Below are 19,803 nucleotides of genomic sequence, written 5' to 3'. Positions count from 1 at the left end.
AGAACATGTAAATAAGATATTGCCCTGCTATAGGGGATAAAAGGGATGTGTGTGTGTGTACAGAGTGGGTATGTGCATACACGCATGAAAGCAGAAGGGGAAAAGCCACGAGCCCTACCGGGAGGTGCCCACAAAGGCTTCCCCTAGGATTTGGCCTTGGAATTGGGTAAAGATAGGACACTGTATGCTCAAGCACAAAGGAGCCTGACAGTCCAGCAGGACTGGATCCTGGATGGTTGCACATAGAGACCCAGGCAAGGGGAAGCTTACTAAGTGGTGGGAAGAAGAGGCTGTCACAGGAGATAGGGACCAGACAACCAAAATCCAAGTCATCTTCAAAAGTGGAGACTTCATCTCAAACATGATCAAAACTCAGTGGAGACAGTATTTTTCCTTTAACAAAAAAGTAAACACTATCTCGGGTTTTTTTTTTTTTTTTCCATGTAAATTTCTTCGTAATTCTAGAACAAAGGAAATAGAGAACAAACCCTTTTCATAACCTGAAGCTTTAGGTCCTTTAGACTAATTCCTTCCGATTGGAACAGGATGTCCAAAATGAGTCCCCAGATCGCGGTCAGTCAGTAATAAATGTTTCACGGGTCTAAGCAGCAACATGAGAAATACGTATGGGGTAGTGAATTTTATATAAAACTGAATCTACTCAATTTTTTAATTTGTTTCTGGCATTTGTCATTAGCACAACAAAAAATAATCTTATGTGGGTGGCCCCTAATTTTTTTTAGCTTCTTGTCCATGAAAGAAAGTTTAAATACAGGGAATCACTGGATGAGAGTTGTCCAGTTTTATGAGATGCTGAAAATAGACGGAAAAAGGAAAATAAGCAGAGCAAAAGCACGGAAAAAAAAAGAGAGAGAGAGAAATCAGAGTTAGAGGAAATTCCAATCATTTAGGAGAAAGTGTGGAGGTGAAAAAGGAACTAAATTTAATAACAAAGCATTTGTTCTCTGCAAGACTAGAATTAATCTTTTATTTTAAGAGAGACACAGTACATCCTTCTTTTAAATGTTTCATGCCAAATACTTAGTTTCCATGTTAGTATTTTTAGGAGAATAATTTGGAGCCTGAAATGCAAGGTGCATGTACAAATTTCTTTTCCTGGAAGTTCCTTTGAGGCATAGCAGGTTAAGGATCTTGCATGGGTTCAATCCCTGGCCCAGGAACTTCCACATGCCATGGTTGGGTTGCAGCCAAAAAAAAAATGCTTTGCTTTATGAGATATATGTCTTCACAGAGTTGAAAGATATGTCTTTCTTTTTATGGCTGCACCTGTGCCATATGAAAGTTCCTGGGCTAGGGGTCGAATTGGAGCTACAGCTGAGGGCTACGCCACAGCCACGGCAACACCAGATTCAACCTACATCTGTGACCTATGCTGCAGCTTGCAGCAACACTGGATCCCTAACCCACTGAGCAAGGCCAGGAATGGAACCTGCATCCTCATGGACAGTATACTGGGTTCTTAATCCACTGAGCCATAGTGAGACTCCCCATTATTTTTGCTACTGCAACAAATAAGACTTCAGTAGATCATGCTGACAATTTTAGCAAGGAAGCTATTAGGATCATGTTCTGGCTTGTGCAATGCAAAGAAATTGTGGGATCCTTGCTGGGAGTTTCACCTTATAATTCATTCTCCTTTGCATGATCTTTTCCCCAGGTTGTTCTTTGTCCTCTAGTCTGTTCATGCACACACAGTTGTGTGTCTTGAATAGTTGTGTTCTATGAACTAGAGGTTTACAAACTCCTTGAGTTGTTACCCTGGCTTCTGTGCCCACAGGGCACCGAGGCCTATAGACTCACTGAAGTTTGTTTACCCACTTTTCCTTTCTACAAAGAGCAATAAAGAAAATGACCTTGTGGTCCATAATTCTCAACCCTTATTTACAAACTCAGGCATCCCATTAGGGGTTTTAATTTCAATCCTATCAATCAATCATGTTTTGGCAGGTTATCTCCAAGTTAAACATCATAAAGCTAGATTTAAGGTTAACTTATTGCTGTATAAATGGAAAAATCCTTTTCATATTTCACTTTCCATTTGTGTTGGATCATAATAAAATTAAATCCATCTGTCTCGAGCACATGCACAGTATGTTCAGTTAGAGACAAGAATAGAAATTAGAAGGACAGCTTGGAAGACAGGTTTAAAAATGACAGACAGAGATATTCAAATAAGACTTTGCTTTCTAAAGAGCAAACATGTATTTCACAAAATCCACCAAACGTATGTTTTCTTATAAATACCAAGAGGAGAATAAATTTTAAAGCCGTGCATACGCATTTTAGAAATGTTCATTTTTTTGCCAGGTAAGAAAACGTTTTGAGTGTACACTGCTATTTTCTTCTTCTCCATAATTACCTTTTGCATACAAATAACTTATAAATACATTTTCACTATAAGTGGTTTAAATTTTCCATACCTGTTTTTGGTAAAATATATACATCTCTCCTTAATCTCATTCTGCTTTTTCCACTCCCCTACCTAAAAATAACTACCATATGAGTTGTGTGTATTCTTCCTCTTTGGAGTCTATTTTAAGCAGGCAATAGTGAATCCCATTTCTCAATAACTCAGAGCATGTATCAAAAAGATATATTCATGAAACACAGAGGCTCCCACTGAAGAAAATTTGCCACTATCACCACTTTTTTTTATGGCCACACCCACAGCCATAAAAATTCTGCAGCTATGAAAGTTCCCAGGCTGGAGAGTGAATCTGAGCCGCAGCTGTGACCTGTGCCACAGCTGTGGCAATGCCGGACCCTTCAACCCATTGTGCTGGCCCAGAGATCAAACTCATGCCTCCATAAGCAACTCGAGCTGCTGCAGTCAGATTCTTAACCCACTGCACGGCAGCACAACTCCTATCATCACTTTGGAAGTTAGATTCGTATTAGCATCCAGAGTACTTAACAGGTAACTAAAAAGTTGATACACACACATACACACACACACAAACGCATATACATCTACATTTATACATACATAAATGCAGGCCTATTAATTTTATTTATTCTTTTTTAATGACACAGGAGCTGCTTATAACTATTAACAACAACAATATTAATAGCAAGCACTTCAACAACACATACTTCAAAGACTTTTCTTTATCTTATTAGGGCCGCACCTTCAGCAAATGGAAGTTCCCAGGCTAGGGGTCCAGTTGGCTAGGGGTTGAATCGGAGCTGCACCTGAGGCTTACACCACAGTCAGAGGACTACCAGATGCAAGCCACATCTGCGACCTCCACCAGATCCTTTAACCCAGTGAGTGAGGCCAGACACCAAACCCACATCCTCATGGATATTGGTCAGGTTCTTAACCCACCAAGCCACAACAGGAACTCCAAGTACTTTTATAAAAGTTTTTATTGAAATACAGTTGATTTACAATGCTGCGTTATTTTCGGGTGTATAACAAAGTGATTCATTTATACATACAACTGTATCTATTATTTTTCAGACTCTTTTCCCTTACAGGTTATTGCAAAATATTGAGTATAGTTCCCCATGCTACACAGTAAGTACTCATACTAGAACATTCTCTAACACTACACACAAAAATAAACTCGAATGGATTGAAGACCTGAATGTTAAGACTGGATACTATAAAACTCTAGAGAAAAACCCTGGCAGAATACCCCTCAACATAAATTGTAGCAGGATCTTTTTGGATCCACCTCCTAGAGTAATGGAAATAAAAACAAACAAACAAACAAAACAAATGGAACCTAATTAAACTTAAAAGCTTTTGCACAGAAAAGAAAACCATAAACAACATGAAAAGACAACCTACAGGACGGGAGAAAACACTTGCAAATGATGCAACCAATAATGGATTCATCTCCAAAATACACAAACAGCTCATACAGCTCTCTATCAAAAAAGAAACCCTATCAAAAGACAGGCAGAATATCTAAACAGACATTTCTCTAAAGAAGACATACACACGGTTAACTGGCACATGTTCCACGTCACTAATTATCAGAGAAATGAAAATCAAAACTACAACCAAGTTATCACCTCACATGGGTCAGAACGGCCATCATCAAAGAGTCTACAAACAATAAGTGCTGGAAAGGGTGTGGAGAAAAGGGAACCCTCCCACACTGTTGGTGGGGATGTAAATTGGTACAACCACTATAGAGAACGGCATGAATATTTCCTTAAAAAAACTAAAAATACAATTACCATATGATCCTGCAATCCCAATCCTGGGCATATATCCAGAGAAAACTCTAACTGGAAAAGACTCATGCACCGCAATGTTCCTGAAACACTATTTACAATAGCTGAAATACGGAAGCTACCTCTATGTCCATCAACAGAGGAATGGATAAAGAAGATGTGATATATTTATACACTGGAATATTCCTCAGCCATAAAAAGAACTGAATAATGCCATTTGCAGCAGGATGGATGGATCTAGAGATTATCATACTAAATGAAGTCAGAGAAAGTCCAATATCCTGTGATACCACTTACATGTGGAATCTCCAAAAAATGATGCAAATGAACAAACACGAAACAGAAATAAATCCATAGACATGGGAAACAAACTCATGGTTACCACAGGGGAGACATGGCAGGGATGGATAAATCAGAAGCTTGGGATAAACATGTACACACCACTATACACAAGACGGTGGGTAAATCTAGTACCAACAAGGACTTTTTAAGCCTTATATATGGTTAACTCATCTAATTCACACAGCAAATCTAGGAGGTAGTTACTGTTGCTCTCTCTGTTTTACAGATGAGGAAACTGAGGCATGAAGAGGTTAGGACACCTGTCCTGGGTCCCGCAAGGAGTAAGGGGCCAAATTAGACTTTGAGCCTAACCAGTCTTGTTCCATCATCTGGAGCCTAAGAAACAGATGAATGAATGAACCAGAATGATATCTGTCAACATCAATCAAATTGCCCCACTGCCTTCGGGGATGCCACACTGCATGCGGGATAAAAATGATAACGTCTCAGGCCAGCCTGTAAGGTCTTGCATGATCTCCGACTTTGGTGCAGCATTTTTCTTTTTCTTTTTTTCTAATTCAGGCCCTTCGCACATGCTGTTTCTTCTCTCTGGAAGGTCATTGCTATGGTCTTAACTGGTTAATTCCTACTCATCCTGTGAGACGCCGTCTAAGTGCACCTACTTATGAGCTTCCGACAGGCCCATATAACCCAGACACCCACTCTAGTTATAGAGCCCAATAACAACACAATTTCATCCTGGGCTTGCCAGTCTGTGTGGATTTGATTGCCTTTCTCTTTCCTTCCCCTTAAATGTGAGGAGAGCACAGACTATGACGCGTTCTTCCTAAATAGGATCTGCACTAGGTCCTTGATAAAGGTTTCTGAAAGTAATGAGTGAAAAAACAATTCCATCAAGAGCATTATTCACGAGGCATTCTCAGCGTACTGGAGGCACATGTGAATGATTGAACGGGGCCAAGTGTTTCTGCCAGCCTTGCCTTAAAAAGCAGTATACACTGATTTCTTGGCAATGTGCTGTCAATGAATGCTCAAATTCCTATCTACATTAGTAAAAAAAAAAAAAACAAAAACAAAAACCACTATGCCAACCATGGAAGAGCATGGATTCAGTGGTGTGGTCTATCACACTGGATACAGAGATCCAAACTCTTAAGGACCCCGGAAGGTTGCCAAAGATTTTTAAATAGGTTATGCCGTCTTCATCTTAGGAAAGAATAAATCTGACTCCAAACTGGCTGTTTCTTTTACTTTAACCTTTGTACGCTGTTGCTTTTGCTACAAGTTAATCACTAAAGGGTGTTGCCTAGAGCTTCAAGTATACATAATAGCCCATCTCCAGGAACCCTGCCTCCCATGCCTGAGCCTTAAGCTGAAACACCTTGGTCGAAGCTCACAGGCAACACCCTGACCAGCCTCACCTGTGAATGGCTGCAGTCAAGAAATTAACACATCCCCTCCAGGAGCCTGGCCAAGAGCAGGAAATATTTGCAACATATGGCTTGTTAATTTTACCTCCTCACCTCCCTCCCGCTATCAGTTCTATTAAAAAAAAAAAAACTAGCATCCAAACCCAGGCAAGGTGATTCACTGGAGAGTCCCGCTCGTCTCCTTCTGCTGGCTTTCTGAGTGAAGCCGCTCTCCTTGCCCCAATACCTGGTACCTCATCCCTCCATGTGCTGGCCTGTCATGCAGCAAAGCAGGACAAGCATGGCCTCCGTAACACAGGAGGTTATCACGTCAAGGATGCAATGAAAACCAAGGCAGAGCTACCTCCCCTTTTCTTCCTCTCGGTCTGAAAAATGGTAACTGCAGTTTTATCTGCTGAACCTGCAGTGAGGGCACAACCCCTCTTCTAGGAGAAAGTGCCCCCCCATCTCAGGGCACTGGCCCAGTGTGAACACAGGACCACGCCAGGTCTCGGGACCTCTAGCAGCAGATTCATTCAGAGAAGGAGCCCAAGAGCCCTCGCCCTGACTGCCATGCGATTTCAAGGCAGGGGCATTTCTTCTCTGCCTTTGGAGTGGCGGTTGTGGGAGGAGTTAAATGTGAGGCTGCTTCCTGGCCATCTTCCCAAGACACACAAAAGAAACCTCTTACACTACAAGACAAAGAGGCCAGGGTGCCAACACAGACGGAAACAGAGGTAAGAAACAGAGAAACCTCGGAGTTCCCGTTGTGGCTCGGCAGTAACAAACCTGACTAGCATCCATGAGGATGCAGGTTCGATTCTTGGCTTCACTCAGTGGGTTAAGGATCCGGCGTTGCTGTGGCTGTGGCACACAGCTGGCAGCTACAGCTCCAAATTGACCCCTAGCCTAGGAACTTCCATATGCTGCAGGTGTGGCTCTAGAAAGACAAGGGGGAAAACAAAATAGACAGAAACCAAGAGAAACCTGTAGTATCAGGTAAACCCTCACTCCCAACGGTACGCAAAGTCAGCTGTATCCAGATTTCCCAGGATGTGAGCCAATGTTGGTGACATAGCTAATTTGAGACCACCTTTCTGTCACCGCAGCCACTTGCCTGATCCATCCATCTTCCCAAGCAACTGACATGTCTGGCACTTGAAAGCACAAGGCCTTGAAGAGAGAGGCCGGTTTCAAGATCCCCAGATCGCGAAGAGGCTGCTGGTTTGACTCAGGTCTGCGGTGCGCGTACACAGAGGAGAGAGAAACAGCAAATCCTGTCCCGTCGTAAAATCACGCAGAGCCGAGCCAAAGAAGGGAAAGTGGAACATCCCCAAGGAAGGAAGAGGAAAGGAAGACACTTACCCCGTCCTGGGCAGCTCCTGACCTCACCCACCGAGGGCCGCTGCAGCTCCCTGTGCGGATGCGGGGAAACACGCCCCGGGCTGATGAGCATCCAGCAGATCCAGCTGCAGGGCTTCTTGGAGACCCGTGGGCCTACGGGGGCTGCTGTTTGCTTTCACCTAAGTCTCGGTGATCACGAAACTTCGAGAACAGATCATCCTACTATCCTCTTGCAACAGGTGTCGCTTCACAGGTCTGAGTGGCGGCGTTACCGTGAGTTACAGGGAAAGGTGTTTATCTTCACTGCTCCATGGAGCTCCTCGGTGCCGCAGAAGCTGAGAGCGAAACTGCATTGAGGACAAAGAAGTTAAATGAGCTTCTAAAGAGATTTTTTTTTCCTTCTAATAGAGGGAAAATGGGTTTCTCTGGGTGAATCCCAATTAACCTACCTTGAGGAACCAGTGTACCTACCTGGAGGTTTTTTGACAAGGATTTAACAAGTGTCTAGCTGTCAAAGTGACTTGGATTGTAAATTGGAAATATCCTTCTGTTAAATTCACAAAAATGATCAGTGACAAGCTGAGTATGTTTGTGATGTTTCTTTGAAGCGTGTACTTCATGAAATGTATCAAAGAAAATTACCGAAGTTGCTTTATAAATTACAACTAGATGTAAATATTCAAATAACTGGATTTGAGCAACTGTAAACTATCAATAAAATCCAAAATCTCAGAGTTCCTGTTGTGGCTCAGCAGAAATGAAACTGACTAGCATCCATGAGGACACAGGTTCAATCCCTGGCCTTGATCAGTGGGTTAAGGAGCCAGCGTTGCCATGAGCTGTGGTGTAGGTCCCAGACGCAGCTTAGATCTGCCATGGCTGTGGCTGTGGTGCAGGCCAGCAGCTGTAGCTCTGATTAGACCCCTGGCCTGGGAATCTCGATATGCCTCGGGTACAGCCCTAAAAAGATGAAAAAAAAATCCAAAATCTCTAAAAAAAAAAAAAGACTTTTTTTTTGTCTTTTTAGGGCCACACCCATAGCATATGGAGATTCCCGAGCTAGGGGTCTAACCAGAGCTGCACCTGCTGGCCTATACCATAGCTCACGGCAACGCCAGATCCTTAACCCACTGAGCGAGGCCAGGGATCGAACCCCCAACCTCAGGGTTCTCAGTCGGATTCATTTCTGCTGCACCACGACAGGAGCTCTGTTTTTTGGTGGGGTTTTGTTTTAACTCAAAGCATAAGCAACAGTCTGAAGGCTAAGTGTGGGCTCAGCTACCAGTGTGGTCTTGTGGACACTGAATTCTGTCCACGTGTTTTAGTATTTTTTTAATTCCAAGAGCTTGGTTTTCCAAAGAGAGAAGGACTCAGGGGCACGTTAACTGTTACCCTTTAGAAGAGCATTTATTAGAAGGCAGGTGCTGTGGCTTCTCATTTAACAGGGTTCAGCCTTTTGAATGGTCTTATTGTCTTTATTGTGCTAAACAGAAATTACAAAGAGGGTGGATTATTTGTTCAAATTCCTCTAATATTTCCTGTGTACCTATCTTTGCCAGAACCTCAGGCCTGCCCACCACACTTGGGTATCTCCAGTCAGCTCTTTCTGCCTTTTGGCAGTGCAGCAATTATACCTCTGTATTACCCTACATTTGGCAATTCTGTTCTACTTTCCAAGAGAGTCCTCAGCTTTATCTCCCATTTTTTTGCTAGCCTTTCCTGAAATGTCGATAAACATTAAAGATGAAATTTTAATAAACAATTCCCAAAAGCTCTCTTTCATCTGACGAATTCCCTTTGCCACTCATTCCTCCTTAAAGGATGTGTATTAGAATGGATGCGTGGAGTTCCCATCGTGGTGCAGTGGGAACGAATCCGACTAAGAACCATGAGGTTGCAGGTTTGATCCCTGGCCTCGCTCAGTGGGTTAAGGATCCGGTGTTGCTGTGAGCTGTGGTGGAGGTCGCAGACGAGGCTCGGATCCTGTATGGCTGTGGCTGTGGTGTAGGCCTGCAGCTGTAGCTCTGGAAACCACATGCTGCAGGTGCAGCCCCCAAAAAAAGCACAGAAAAAAAATTTAAAAAAAAAGAAAGGCTGCATGTTTCTCTTTTGTTCCTTGCCCTATATCCATGCCCCCAGGGGCATTCTGTTTCTTTTCTGCTGGGGTTGGAGAGGCACAAATTCTTTGTTCCTATCTGAACATAAGTGGAGCAGGAGGCAAAAGGGGAACATGATATGCTGATGGTTGTGAAACCATACACAAGCCCCTGAGCCCTTGTGTTTGAAGGAAAAGGCTTTCCTTGAGCCTCCCAGGCCTCCTCTCCATGTCAAAAGGTGGACCCAAGCGCGTGAGGAGGAAACACTGTCATAGCCAACAACTAGTTACAACAGTCGCCACTGTGTCACGCCCTGCCGTGGCCCGCTAACTTTCTCTAACCAGCTTTTCCCAAATGTTTCTCGCTTGCATAGTCGCTTTCTTTTACTACCAGTTGCTTCCTAGGCAGAGTTAGAGTGGACCTGGGGTTCTCTTCCCCTTAAAACACACTCCCTAGGACCCCCTTCCTCTCCTCAACTGTCTCCACTGCAGAGGAGGGCAAGGTGGGATAATCCCGAAGGTCACCAGAACCTGGGGCCCACCCGACTCCAGCCTTAAGGACCTTGAAAAAGGGGGGTTGGAGAACACAGGCACCCAAATCCTCATCAAAAGACCTGTGTTTTTCAAGCTAAACCTGTCAGACCCCTTTCCACCCCCTCTCAAGGGAGGTCACAGTTTGGAGGGCATTAGGCTGCGGTGGCCTCCTTTGCCGGGCAAAGCAATAAACCTGTTCTTTCCAGTTCATTCGAACCTCTGGGGCTTAACGGGTGCCGGTGTGCAAAGGGCGAGTTACAGTTACCGCTGCTGGGTGGACCCCGAGAACGGTGTCCTTTGACCCTCACATGCCAGCAGAGGAGGACTTTTTTTAGGACCGCACGCAGGCCCATGAAGTTCCCAGGGTAGGGGTCGAATGGGGGCTGCAGCTGCCAGCTTATGCCACAGCCGCAGCGATGCCAGATCCAGGCCGTGTCTGCGGTCTACGCCACAGCTCACGCGGCATGCTGTAACCCACCGAGCAGGACCAGGGATCGAACCCGCGTCCTCATGACAACCAGTCGGGTTCGTCCGCGCTGCGCCGCACTTCGAACTCCGGGAGGACTTTCAAAGAGCTGCCCTGACGGTGAGAGAGCTACACAGGGACGGGCTCGTGCGGCTGCTCCCCAGGCACCGTGCTCGGGGCGGAGCCGTCTGGGTGAGAGCGCGATTCTGGGCTCCGAGGTCTTCGTGCGCCGAGACCTGCGCCGTCAGGACGCTGACCCAGCCTCATCTTTCTTCCAGACCCTTCCCAGGGGGGTCTCCGAGTCTTCACCCGGGAGTGACCGCCTAACGCACCGCGTGCCTCGCGCCGCGACCGGCGAGTTCCTCACCTGCGCTCTCGGGAGGCCCTGCCTTCCGGCGGCAGGATCAGCCTTCTTCTTCTTCCTTCTGACAGTGGGAAAGGTTTTAAAGGTTTTCTGGCCAAAAGAGGCTGTTTCTGCCTGAAGTCCGAAACCACAATATATCTGACCCTTGCGTACTGCCCTTAAAAGCCCTCCGCCCATGAACGGGGTGGAAGCCGCCTGGCGCTGCCTCCCTCAGGACTGCGCCTGTCTCGACGCCTCGCCCGCTGCAGACAGTGTCCTCTGCGCATGCCCCTCAGCTGAGCCTGGCTTCCCCGCCGCATGAGGTGTTGTCTGCGCATGCCCCTCAGCTGAGCCTTGCTTCCCCGCCGTATGAGGTGCTGTCTGCGCATGCCCCTCAGCTGAGCCTTGCTTCCCCGGCCATATGAGGTGTCCTCTGCGCATGCCCCTCAGCTGAGCCTTGTTTCCCCACCGCGTGAGGTGTCCTCTGCGCATGCCCCTCAGTTGAGTCTTGCTTCCCCGGCCATATGAGGTGTCCTCTGCGCATGCCCCTCAGCTGAGCCTTGCTTCCCCGGCCGTATGAGGGGTTGTTTGCGCATGCCCCAAAACCCACAGCCTTCCTAGGCATCGCCCCCAGCTGCGGGGCTGCCTTGACCAAGTGTCTGTCCTCTCCCCACCCAATCGACCTGCATCCAATGACCTATCAATGTGGGTGTACAAAGGCCTGGCCCCCCATCTTAATTTGGGAGAACTCTGAAGGCCAGCCCAGCTCCAGAACTCCTGTAAGATGGGCTGAGGTTTCAGCGGCAATCACGTCCTGGGTCAGCTTCTGCCTCTGCCTCATCCTGCCTTCCTCCCTTTCTTGGAAACATTCTGCATGAAGCCATCCATCTGAGTCTGTTCCAGGGAACCCAATCTAATGACTAAGGTCATTAAAGCTTAATAATCTCTTCATTTCCAGTATTTCATGGGTTACATTAAATCTATTCAAGTGTGGAAACAGAAATGAATCATTGATTCTGCTATCAAAAGGCAGTTGTCTAGGAGTTACCAATGTGGCGTAAGAATCCAGCTGGGGTTCAGAATGTTGTGGAGGCCTGGGTTCAAGCCCCACCCAGGCAGTTAAAGGATCCTGCGTTGCCACAGCTGCAGCCTAGGTCACAGGAGCCCCTCAGATTCAACCCCTGGCCCTGGAACTTCCATATGCCGAGAGTGCAGCCATAAATTAAAAAGAGAGGATTGTCTAATTCACAATAATTTAAATTTTCCTCCAAAGTATTGGCCATTATACATTTAGTAATTTGTATTTATTGATGCATGGGAGAAATATGAATCAGATGAAAAAAGCACACTACCTGATTCAAGTTTTATTTAGTTCTATTTATTTCATTTGTTCTTATTTTAGGACAAAGCATTTCTAGATCATTTGAAACATCCTATCCATAACTCGCCTTTGTTTTTAGTTTCAAGACTTTAGGTTCATGGTGAAATGTACGAGCTTCAAGTACACCCAGGTTTTGTCTGCCCCGCTTTCCTTCCTTTGGGGAAACTCCCCATCCCTGCAGCATCTGATTCTGATGGGCTTTCAGTCATGATGCTGCTCGGTCCCCAAACATAGGCAGTGGTCCAGACTGGCCGGTAAGCATGCTCCAGCTCCTTGGCACAGGGGTTGGGCCAGAGGTGAGTTTATAGCCCAAATAAAGCTAATGAGATTCTTCCCTGCTATTTACATACACGTGCTGGGGGATTAAAAGGATATAACTTTGGAGCTTCCTGGAGCTACCTTTTCTTCTGCTTGCCCAGATCTAATGATCAGAATGAAGCCAACACTAAGAAAGAAGCAAAACTGCAAAGTAGTGTGAGTCCCTGGTTACAGTCAGGGGATCCAACTGCCTTTTGGAGTTCCCACTCACATAAGCCAGTAATTCCATTTCCTTGACTCATGTGACTCATGTTTTCCGTCACTTAAAAAGATACCTAACGCACACGTTTGCATCACTCTCTTTACACTCAAAACTCATCCCTCTGTGGCCATGCAGAGGCACAAACCTCCAGTTGCAAAATGAATGAGTCATGGTACAAAATGCACAGTGTGAGGGAAATGGGCGATAATTATGTAATATCTTTGTGACAGATGGTAACTGGCCTTATCTTGATGATCCGTTTGTAATGTATAGAAACGAATTACCATGTGGCCTAACAGGAAATAACAGAGTGTCGGGCAATTTTACTTCAAAAACAAAGTCCAAGGAAGAAAGATCAGATTGGTGGTTACCAGAGATGAGGGATGGGTCAACGAAGAATTGAATGAAGGTGGGAGTTCCCGTCGTGGCGCAGTGGTTAATGAATCCGACTAGGAACCATGAGGTTGTGGGTTAAGTCCCTGGCCTTGCTCAGTGGGTTAAGGATCGGGCATTGCCATGAGCTGTGGTGTGAGTCAGAGACACGGCTCAGATCTGGTGTTGTGGCTGTGGTGTAGGCCGGCTACAGCTACAGCCCCGATTGGACCCCTGATCTGGGAACCTCCATATGCCGTGGGAGCGACCTCAGAAAAGGCAAAAAGACAAAAAAAAAAAAAAAAAAAAAAGAATTGGATGAAGGTGGTCCAAAGGTACAACCTTCCAGTCATGAGCCAAGAAATTACCAGGGGTGCAAAAGTATGAAAGGATAAGCCAAGCCACACTGTCTGCCTTGTGTTCCCGACAGTTGTTAAGAGGGTAAACTCTAAAAGGTCTCATTACCAGGAGAAATTTTTTTCGGTTTTTCTTTAATTTTTGTATCTATATGACATGATGGATGTTCGCTAAATGTTTGGTATCATTTCGTGACATAAGTCACATCATCATACTGTACGCCTTAACCCTATATAGTCTCATAAGTCAATTATATCTCTGTAAACCTGGAATAGAAAAAATTTTCTAGTTAAAAAAAAAATCATCCCTCTGGGGAATCAACGTGCAGCATCTTCTTTCAAAGGCCACTCTAGTCCACACACAGCTAGACTTTCTGCAATCATGTCCCCATCCTCCTCTACCTATTGTCCTAATTTGGCCGTAGCCCCTGATATTTTTAGCCAGCCACGGCTTATATTTATTCATACAGCACTACTTTATAGTTGGCAGCAAATGTATCCCACTTTCCGACACAGGCCGGTTTCCAAGTGAGGGACCCACGTCCTGGTGGTGATACATTTTTTTCCACAGTGATTTGTCTGGGTAAAGATGAGTTCTAGGACTGTGAAACTGCAACCGAGGCACAATGGTTTCCCTGCTGGCAATTTTCTCAAATTGCTGACATATTGCTTACAAGAAAATAGCCTCTAGGGCTACGTGGGCAAACCGAAAACTGTGGAGGCAGCAAATATCACATGCTTCATGAAAATAGTGAAGTCGGTCATGGGACAACCAATTGGGAAACCTGCCGTTTCAAGTGCTTAATAAAGCATCCAGGAGACTCCTCAGAGCTGGCTTCTTCTGCCGTCTTTAATACGTCCCAAGAATCCCGGTGATAAGATTAGCTCAGCAACCAATGATTTCTGCAGCTCTAGAGTGAAGCTGTTCTGCAAACAAAAAGCCCAGGACTTGGGTGATGAAGCAAGTTTAAGCTGATGTTCAACCCATCTGTTCTCTGTGGACATTTTCACAGGTGCGCAGGAGGCATGAGTGTGGAGGCTAAAATAGAAGCCCAAGCAGAACACACACAGTTGGTGCCTCTTTGGTCACTAAGGAAGCTTTACAGCTCATATAAAGCACGGTGTGTACCCTATTTGCATAAGCAGTTCTCCACTGCAGAATCACAGGATGTTAGAATCAAGAAGCACATCACAGATCATCTGGCGTAATTCCTTGAAATGGAAGCTCTGGGCGATAAAGTGATTCACCTAAGGTTTCACAGCTGGTGGTTGGCACAGCTGGGAACAGAACGCCATTTCCTTGCCATCGGTCTGGAACCACCTCACTATTTTGCGCCAGTAAACTCTTCCTTCACCAGAACCCACAGGTTTGCTCCAAACACTAGCTGCGCTTTAGTGGCAACAGAGCCAAACCTAGGGTTAGAGGACCCAGATTTAAGTCCTGGCCTTGACACTTTCTGGATTTGTGATCTTGGTCAAATCACATGAGCTTTCCGGTCTCCATTTTCTGCATCTTTATCTCTTCTCTCGGGGCTGTCATTAGAGTTAAAGGAAGTGACACATAAAGCCCTTTGTAAACTACACATCCTTTTGCAGACACCAAGTATAATCATTATAACCACCTTGTGATAGTGGTTAAAAGAAAAATGGTCACAGTGACCCTAGGAACTAGTCAGTACTTTCTCAGCAAAGCATTCAGCTAATTTCTCGACAGGGATTTTTGTTCCTGTAGAGAGAGTCTGTATCTAGAAGTGGTTTACGTTCCAAAGGACAACAAAAGAACAAATGGATTTCTGGAGCTTACAAACCTAAGAGTATTTTGCCTATTGAACAAAGATGCAGTGAACTTGGGAGACAGTAACTTTGAATGCCTTGAACTGTGAGCACCAAGAAGCCATGACTCACCATGTTGGAACAACAGAAGTCAAGCAGCTCCAGCTGTGACTTGTTAGGGTCCCAGTTCAGTGTCTCTGCACTTCCCTTGGCTCTGCCCTTCTCCACACACTGGCTTCTTCCCCACGTGGGTGCAGCATTTCCAGGCATCACATCCAGACAGGGTCAAGTTAGAGGTTAAAAAGCACGGCTTGGAGTTCCCGTCGTGGCGCAGTGGTTAACGAATCCGACTAGGAACCATGAGGTTGCGGGTTTGGTCCCTGCCCTTGCTCAGTGGGTTAACGATCCGGCGTTGCCGTGAGCTGTGGTGTAGGTTGCAGACTTGGCTCGGATCCCGCGTTGCTTTGGCTCTGGCGTAGGCCGGTGGCTACAGCTCCGATTCAACCCCTAGCCTGGGAACCTCCATATGCCGCAGGAGCGGCCCAAGAAATAGCAACAACAACAACAACAACAAAAGACAAAAAAAAAAAAAAAAAAAACACGGCTTCTTCAGAAACAAACTCATAGACTTTGAAGACAAACTCATGGTTCCCAAAGGGGACAGGTGTGGCAGGGGGGAGGGATGGACTAGGGGTTTGGGAATGGCATATGCATACTGAGGTATATGGAATGAGAGGCCACCTGGGACTTGCTGGAAAGCACAGGGAACTCTACCCAGCATCTGTGAGAATCTACATGGGAAACGAATCTGTGGGAGAATGGATGTGTCCATATGTACAACTGAATCACTTTGTTGTACAGCAGAAATTATCACAACAGATTGCGGGAATCTAGAAGGAAGAGCAGCATCGGTTTGGAAGACTGAGGAGAATAATGATGTGAGATAAGAGGCATCAGATGGACCCCCACTTGACACAGGAAATGGGGCTGAACACATGAGGAAGGCTGAGCAAACATATGGGAAACCCAAGAGCAAGGGTGGCAGAATGGTCCAACAGAAGAATGAAACATAACCACATTCACAACGAGTTTAAAGAAACACTTAGAGCCAGATGTGGCCCTCGGGCTGCCAGTCTATGACTATTAACCACTCTGGAGGTGGGAAGTTCCCGTGTGGCGCAGGAGATTAAGAATCCCCCGCATTGCTGCAACTGAGGAATGAGTTCATTCCCTGGCCAGGGAATTGCCACAAGCTGTAGGTGTGGTCAAAAAACAAAAAAGCTAACCCTAAACAAAACGAAAACACAACCCATAGGATGGGAAAAAATCTTTGCAAAGAAGTCAACTGACAAGGGATTTATCCCCAAAATTTATAAACACCTTCTGCAGCTCCATACCAAAAAAACAAACACCACCATCCAAAAATGGGCAGAAGATCTAAACAGACGATTCTCCAAAGAAGACATACAGATGGCCAAAAAGCACATGAAAAGATGTTCAACATCACTCATTATTAGAGAAATGCAAATCAAAACCCCTCTGAGGTACCACCTTACACCAGCCAGAATGGCCATCATCAGAAAGTCTACAAACAATAAGTGCTAGAGAGAGTGTGGAGAAAAAGGAACCCTAGTACACTGTTGGTGGGATTGTAAATTGGTGCAACCACTGTGGAAAGCAGTATGGAGATTCCTCAGAAAACTAAACATAGAACTATCATTTGATCCAGCAATCCCACTCCTGGGCATCTATCCCGAGAAAACCACGACTCTCAAAGACACATGTACTCTGATGTTCATTGCAGCACTATTTGCAATAGCCAAGACATGGAAACAACCTAAATGTCCATCGACAGAGGAGTGGATCAAGAAGAGGTGGTACATATACACCATGGAATATTACTCAGCCATTAAAAGGAATGAAATACAAGCATTTTTAGCAGCATGGATGGACCTAGAAATTACCATGCTAACTGAAGTCAGCCATACAATGAGACACCAACATCAAATGCTTTCACTGACATGTGGAATCTGAAAAAAGGACACAATGACCTTCTTCACAGACCAGATGCTGACTCACAGACATTGAAAAACTAATGGTCTCCGGAGGAGACAGTTTGGGGGGGTGGGGGGGATGCACTGGGGTTGTGGGATGGAAATCCTGTAAAATTGGGTTGTGATGATCATGGTACAACTATAAACATAATAAATTCATCGAGTAAAAAAATAAAAAATAAATAAAATACATATAAGCCATTTTAAAAAAAGCTAAAAAGAGAGAAGTTGAGGAGAATCAGTAGAGGATATATGACTTCCTGTAGCCAAATGGAGTCATTTGCAGAAGTCTAAAGTTTATCTGTTTTTTTTTTCTAAAAAAAAAGTCTTATCCTTTATTTTAAAAAGAAAATAAAATTTTCTATCTATTCAACATGAGTTCTATTTGGCTCTATTTCACTGACATGGATCATTTCACCTATACTATCAAATATAAAAACTTCCCTAAATTGTTATCCCCCAAAATTGTATGTTTTCAAAGCTGATTCCCAACGTTAACTAAAACAGCTCCTGTTCCTCGGTACTAAGACCCTTGCATGCCCAGGAAATTCAATCCCAGTGTTTATTTCTACTCAGGTGGCATCGGATGCAGCACAAGTTGAATACTCTCTTCTTTCCAGCCGCGTATCAGCGATGGCTGCTTTCCTTCCCTCCTTTAAGTGCTCTGACCTCTGTGTGCTGCCCACATTCAGACAAAGAGGGGTGATTTCCTTTGCCACTTTGTAGACTGTTTCACTTTACAGCCACAGTGCACATGGCCACCCTGCAGTTTGGCTTTGCGCTCTTACGCCTTCTTACCCCCAACTCGAATTACCATAAAAGACAAATGCAGTCACCTTCTCAACCACGTCAGGAGACCAGAGCGATGACTGTACAAATGTCAAAATACTTCAGTGTCCATTAGCGCATGGAGACGGGACAGACGTACCTGAATCTATTTTTGGCTGCTGAAAACTCTTACCATCTTTGGCGGTGTGAACAGTCACGCGCGGGCAGTCTCAGCTCAGTGCAAACACCGGCAGTAGCTTTGATTTGTTTCTATGGTTTCAAAGCATTGCAGACGACACGGTGATGCAGCTGACAGCAATGCTTGCGGCTAGAACTTTGGTTGTAACGCCATCCTTGTCCAGTTCCCTTTAAGAAATACTATCACAAAAGCAGCAGTTCTGAGTTCCTGGGTTTTCTGGCATCACCACTTTCAAAAGAAAACCTCTCAAAGTGTTGATGTTTCTTTAATGATGGTCTAGAGAGAAAAAGAGTTCGAGTTGGGTTGATCGCATATCTATGTGCCCAAGACGAGAAAAGTCAGTTTTGAGTTTGGAGAATTATGCTCCTGACTCAACACATATCATCACTGATATTTAATGAAACCTCAGTGAGCCTGCACCAATCTTTTGTCTGGATGGTATTTTGCTAGGTAATCATTCGCTTTGGTCAGTTTAAAATATTTTGGATTTCCCGCTGTGGCTCAGAGGGTTAAGAACCCAGCATGGTCTCCGTGAGGATGTGGGTTCGATCCCTGGCTCCACTTAGTGGGTTAAAGATTGGGTGCTGCTGTAAGCTGCAGTGTAGGTCGCAGATGTGGCTTGGATCCAGGGTTGCTATGTCTGTGGTGTAAACCAGGAGCTGCAGCTCCAATTTGGCCCCTAGCCCAGGAACTTCCAAATGCTGCAGGTTAGGCCTCAAAAAAAAAAAAAAAAAAAAAAAAAGAAAAGAAAAAAGAAAAAAGAAATTAAATGGAACACTAGATATGTTAAATAAACGAGGCTGCACCTAAGAAATTTCAGCAGCAGGGAGTTCCCGTCGTGGCGCAGTGGTTAATGAATCCGACTAGGAACCATGAGGTTGCAGGTTCGGTCCCTGGCCTTGCTCAGTGGGTTAAGGATCTGGCGTTGCCGTGAGCTGTGGTGTAGGTTGCAGACGCGGCTCGGATCCCGCATTGCTGTGGCTCTGGCGTAGGCCGGTGGCTACAGCTCCGATTCAACCCCTAGCCTGGAACCTCCATATGCCGCGGGAGCAGCCCAAGAAATAGCAAAAAGACAAAAAACAAAAAAAAAAGGAAATTTCAGGAGCAATAATCAAAGTTAGATGTGTCCGCATGGTAAGGGTGGCAAGAACACAAAAGGATTTCTGAGTTCTAGACCCACCACTTCCCGACACAGCAAATTGGTAAGAGACATTTGCAGAGTGGATACATTGCAAAAATAGACACTGTATCCATAGGGATTTGACTAGAAACTCCTTATGGCACTCCCACTTTTATGTGGTGGGCTGAAAAATGTCCCTGCCAAGTGCAAGTCCCCCCAGAGCCTACAGCAGCGGCGATAAAGAGAAGTAGATGGACGGTATGATGTGAGGGACGTGATTTCCAGAGGGACAGGGTCACAAGGGAGAGAGACAAACCGAGTCTCACTCCCTACCTCCGGTTTGGGATCCTGTGTTCATGGTGGTACCACTGACTGAAACGAGAAACGATGGGACGTAAAGGGAAGGATGAGAGAGATGAGATGGTTTACGTTCAAGATACGTGCAGTATCGCAATCAGGACTGCATTCAGCTGAACTGAAGAAACCCTATGGGCAGTGGCCAATTCTCGTTTCCTCACACAGACAAAAACCTGGGAGTGGACAGGACAGGCTGCATT

General features: G+C 45.3%; 1 protein-coding gene across 13 annotated transcripts in view; it reads right to left on the bottom strand.

Annotated features, from left to right (window-relative positions):
* Positions 1 to 18,399, bottom strand: part of LOC102166310 (uncharacterized) — a 671,646-nt gene extending 653,247 nt beyond the window's left edge. For 12 of the 13 annotated variants that reach the window (XR_014817241.1, XR_014817236.1, XR_014817244.1 and 9 more), the window contains exons 1-2: positions 10,728 to 10,986; positions 7,287 to 7,612 (exon numbers count right to left, since the gene is read on the bottom strand). The gene's annotated coding sequence lies outside the window, so the exon portion shown is untranslated. Of the gene's footprint in view, positions 1 to 7,286; positions 7,613 to 10,727; positions 10,987 to 18,120 lie in introns of those variants that run through there. The other variant, XR_014817248.1, reaches the window with a different exon arrangement.
* Positions 18,400 to 19,803: the final 1,404 nt, after the last annotated feature.

The sequence above is a fragment of the Sus scrofa genome, chromosome 10, assembly GCF_054392235.1.
Source record: "Sus scrofa isolate SSC_HxYL_T2T_F1_AM1 chromosome 10, Sscrofa_HxYL_maternal_Yorkshire_Landrace_v2.0, whole genome shotgun sequence".
Lineage (NCBI taxonomy): Eukaryota > Metazoa > Chordata > Mammalia > Artiodactyla > Suidae > Sus > Sus scrofa.
This window is presented reverse-complemented; position numbering and strand designations above follow the sequence as displayed.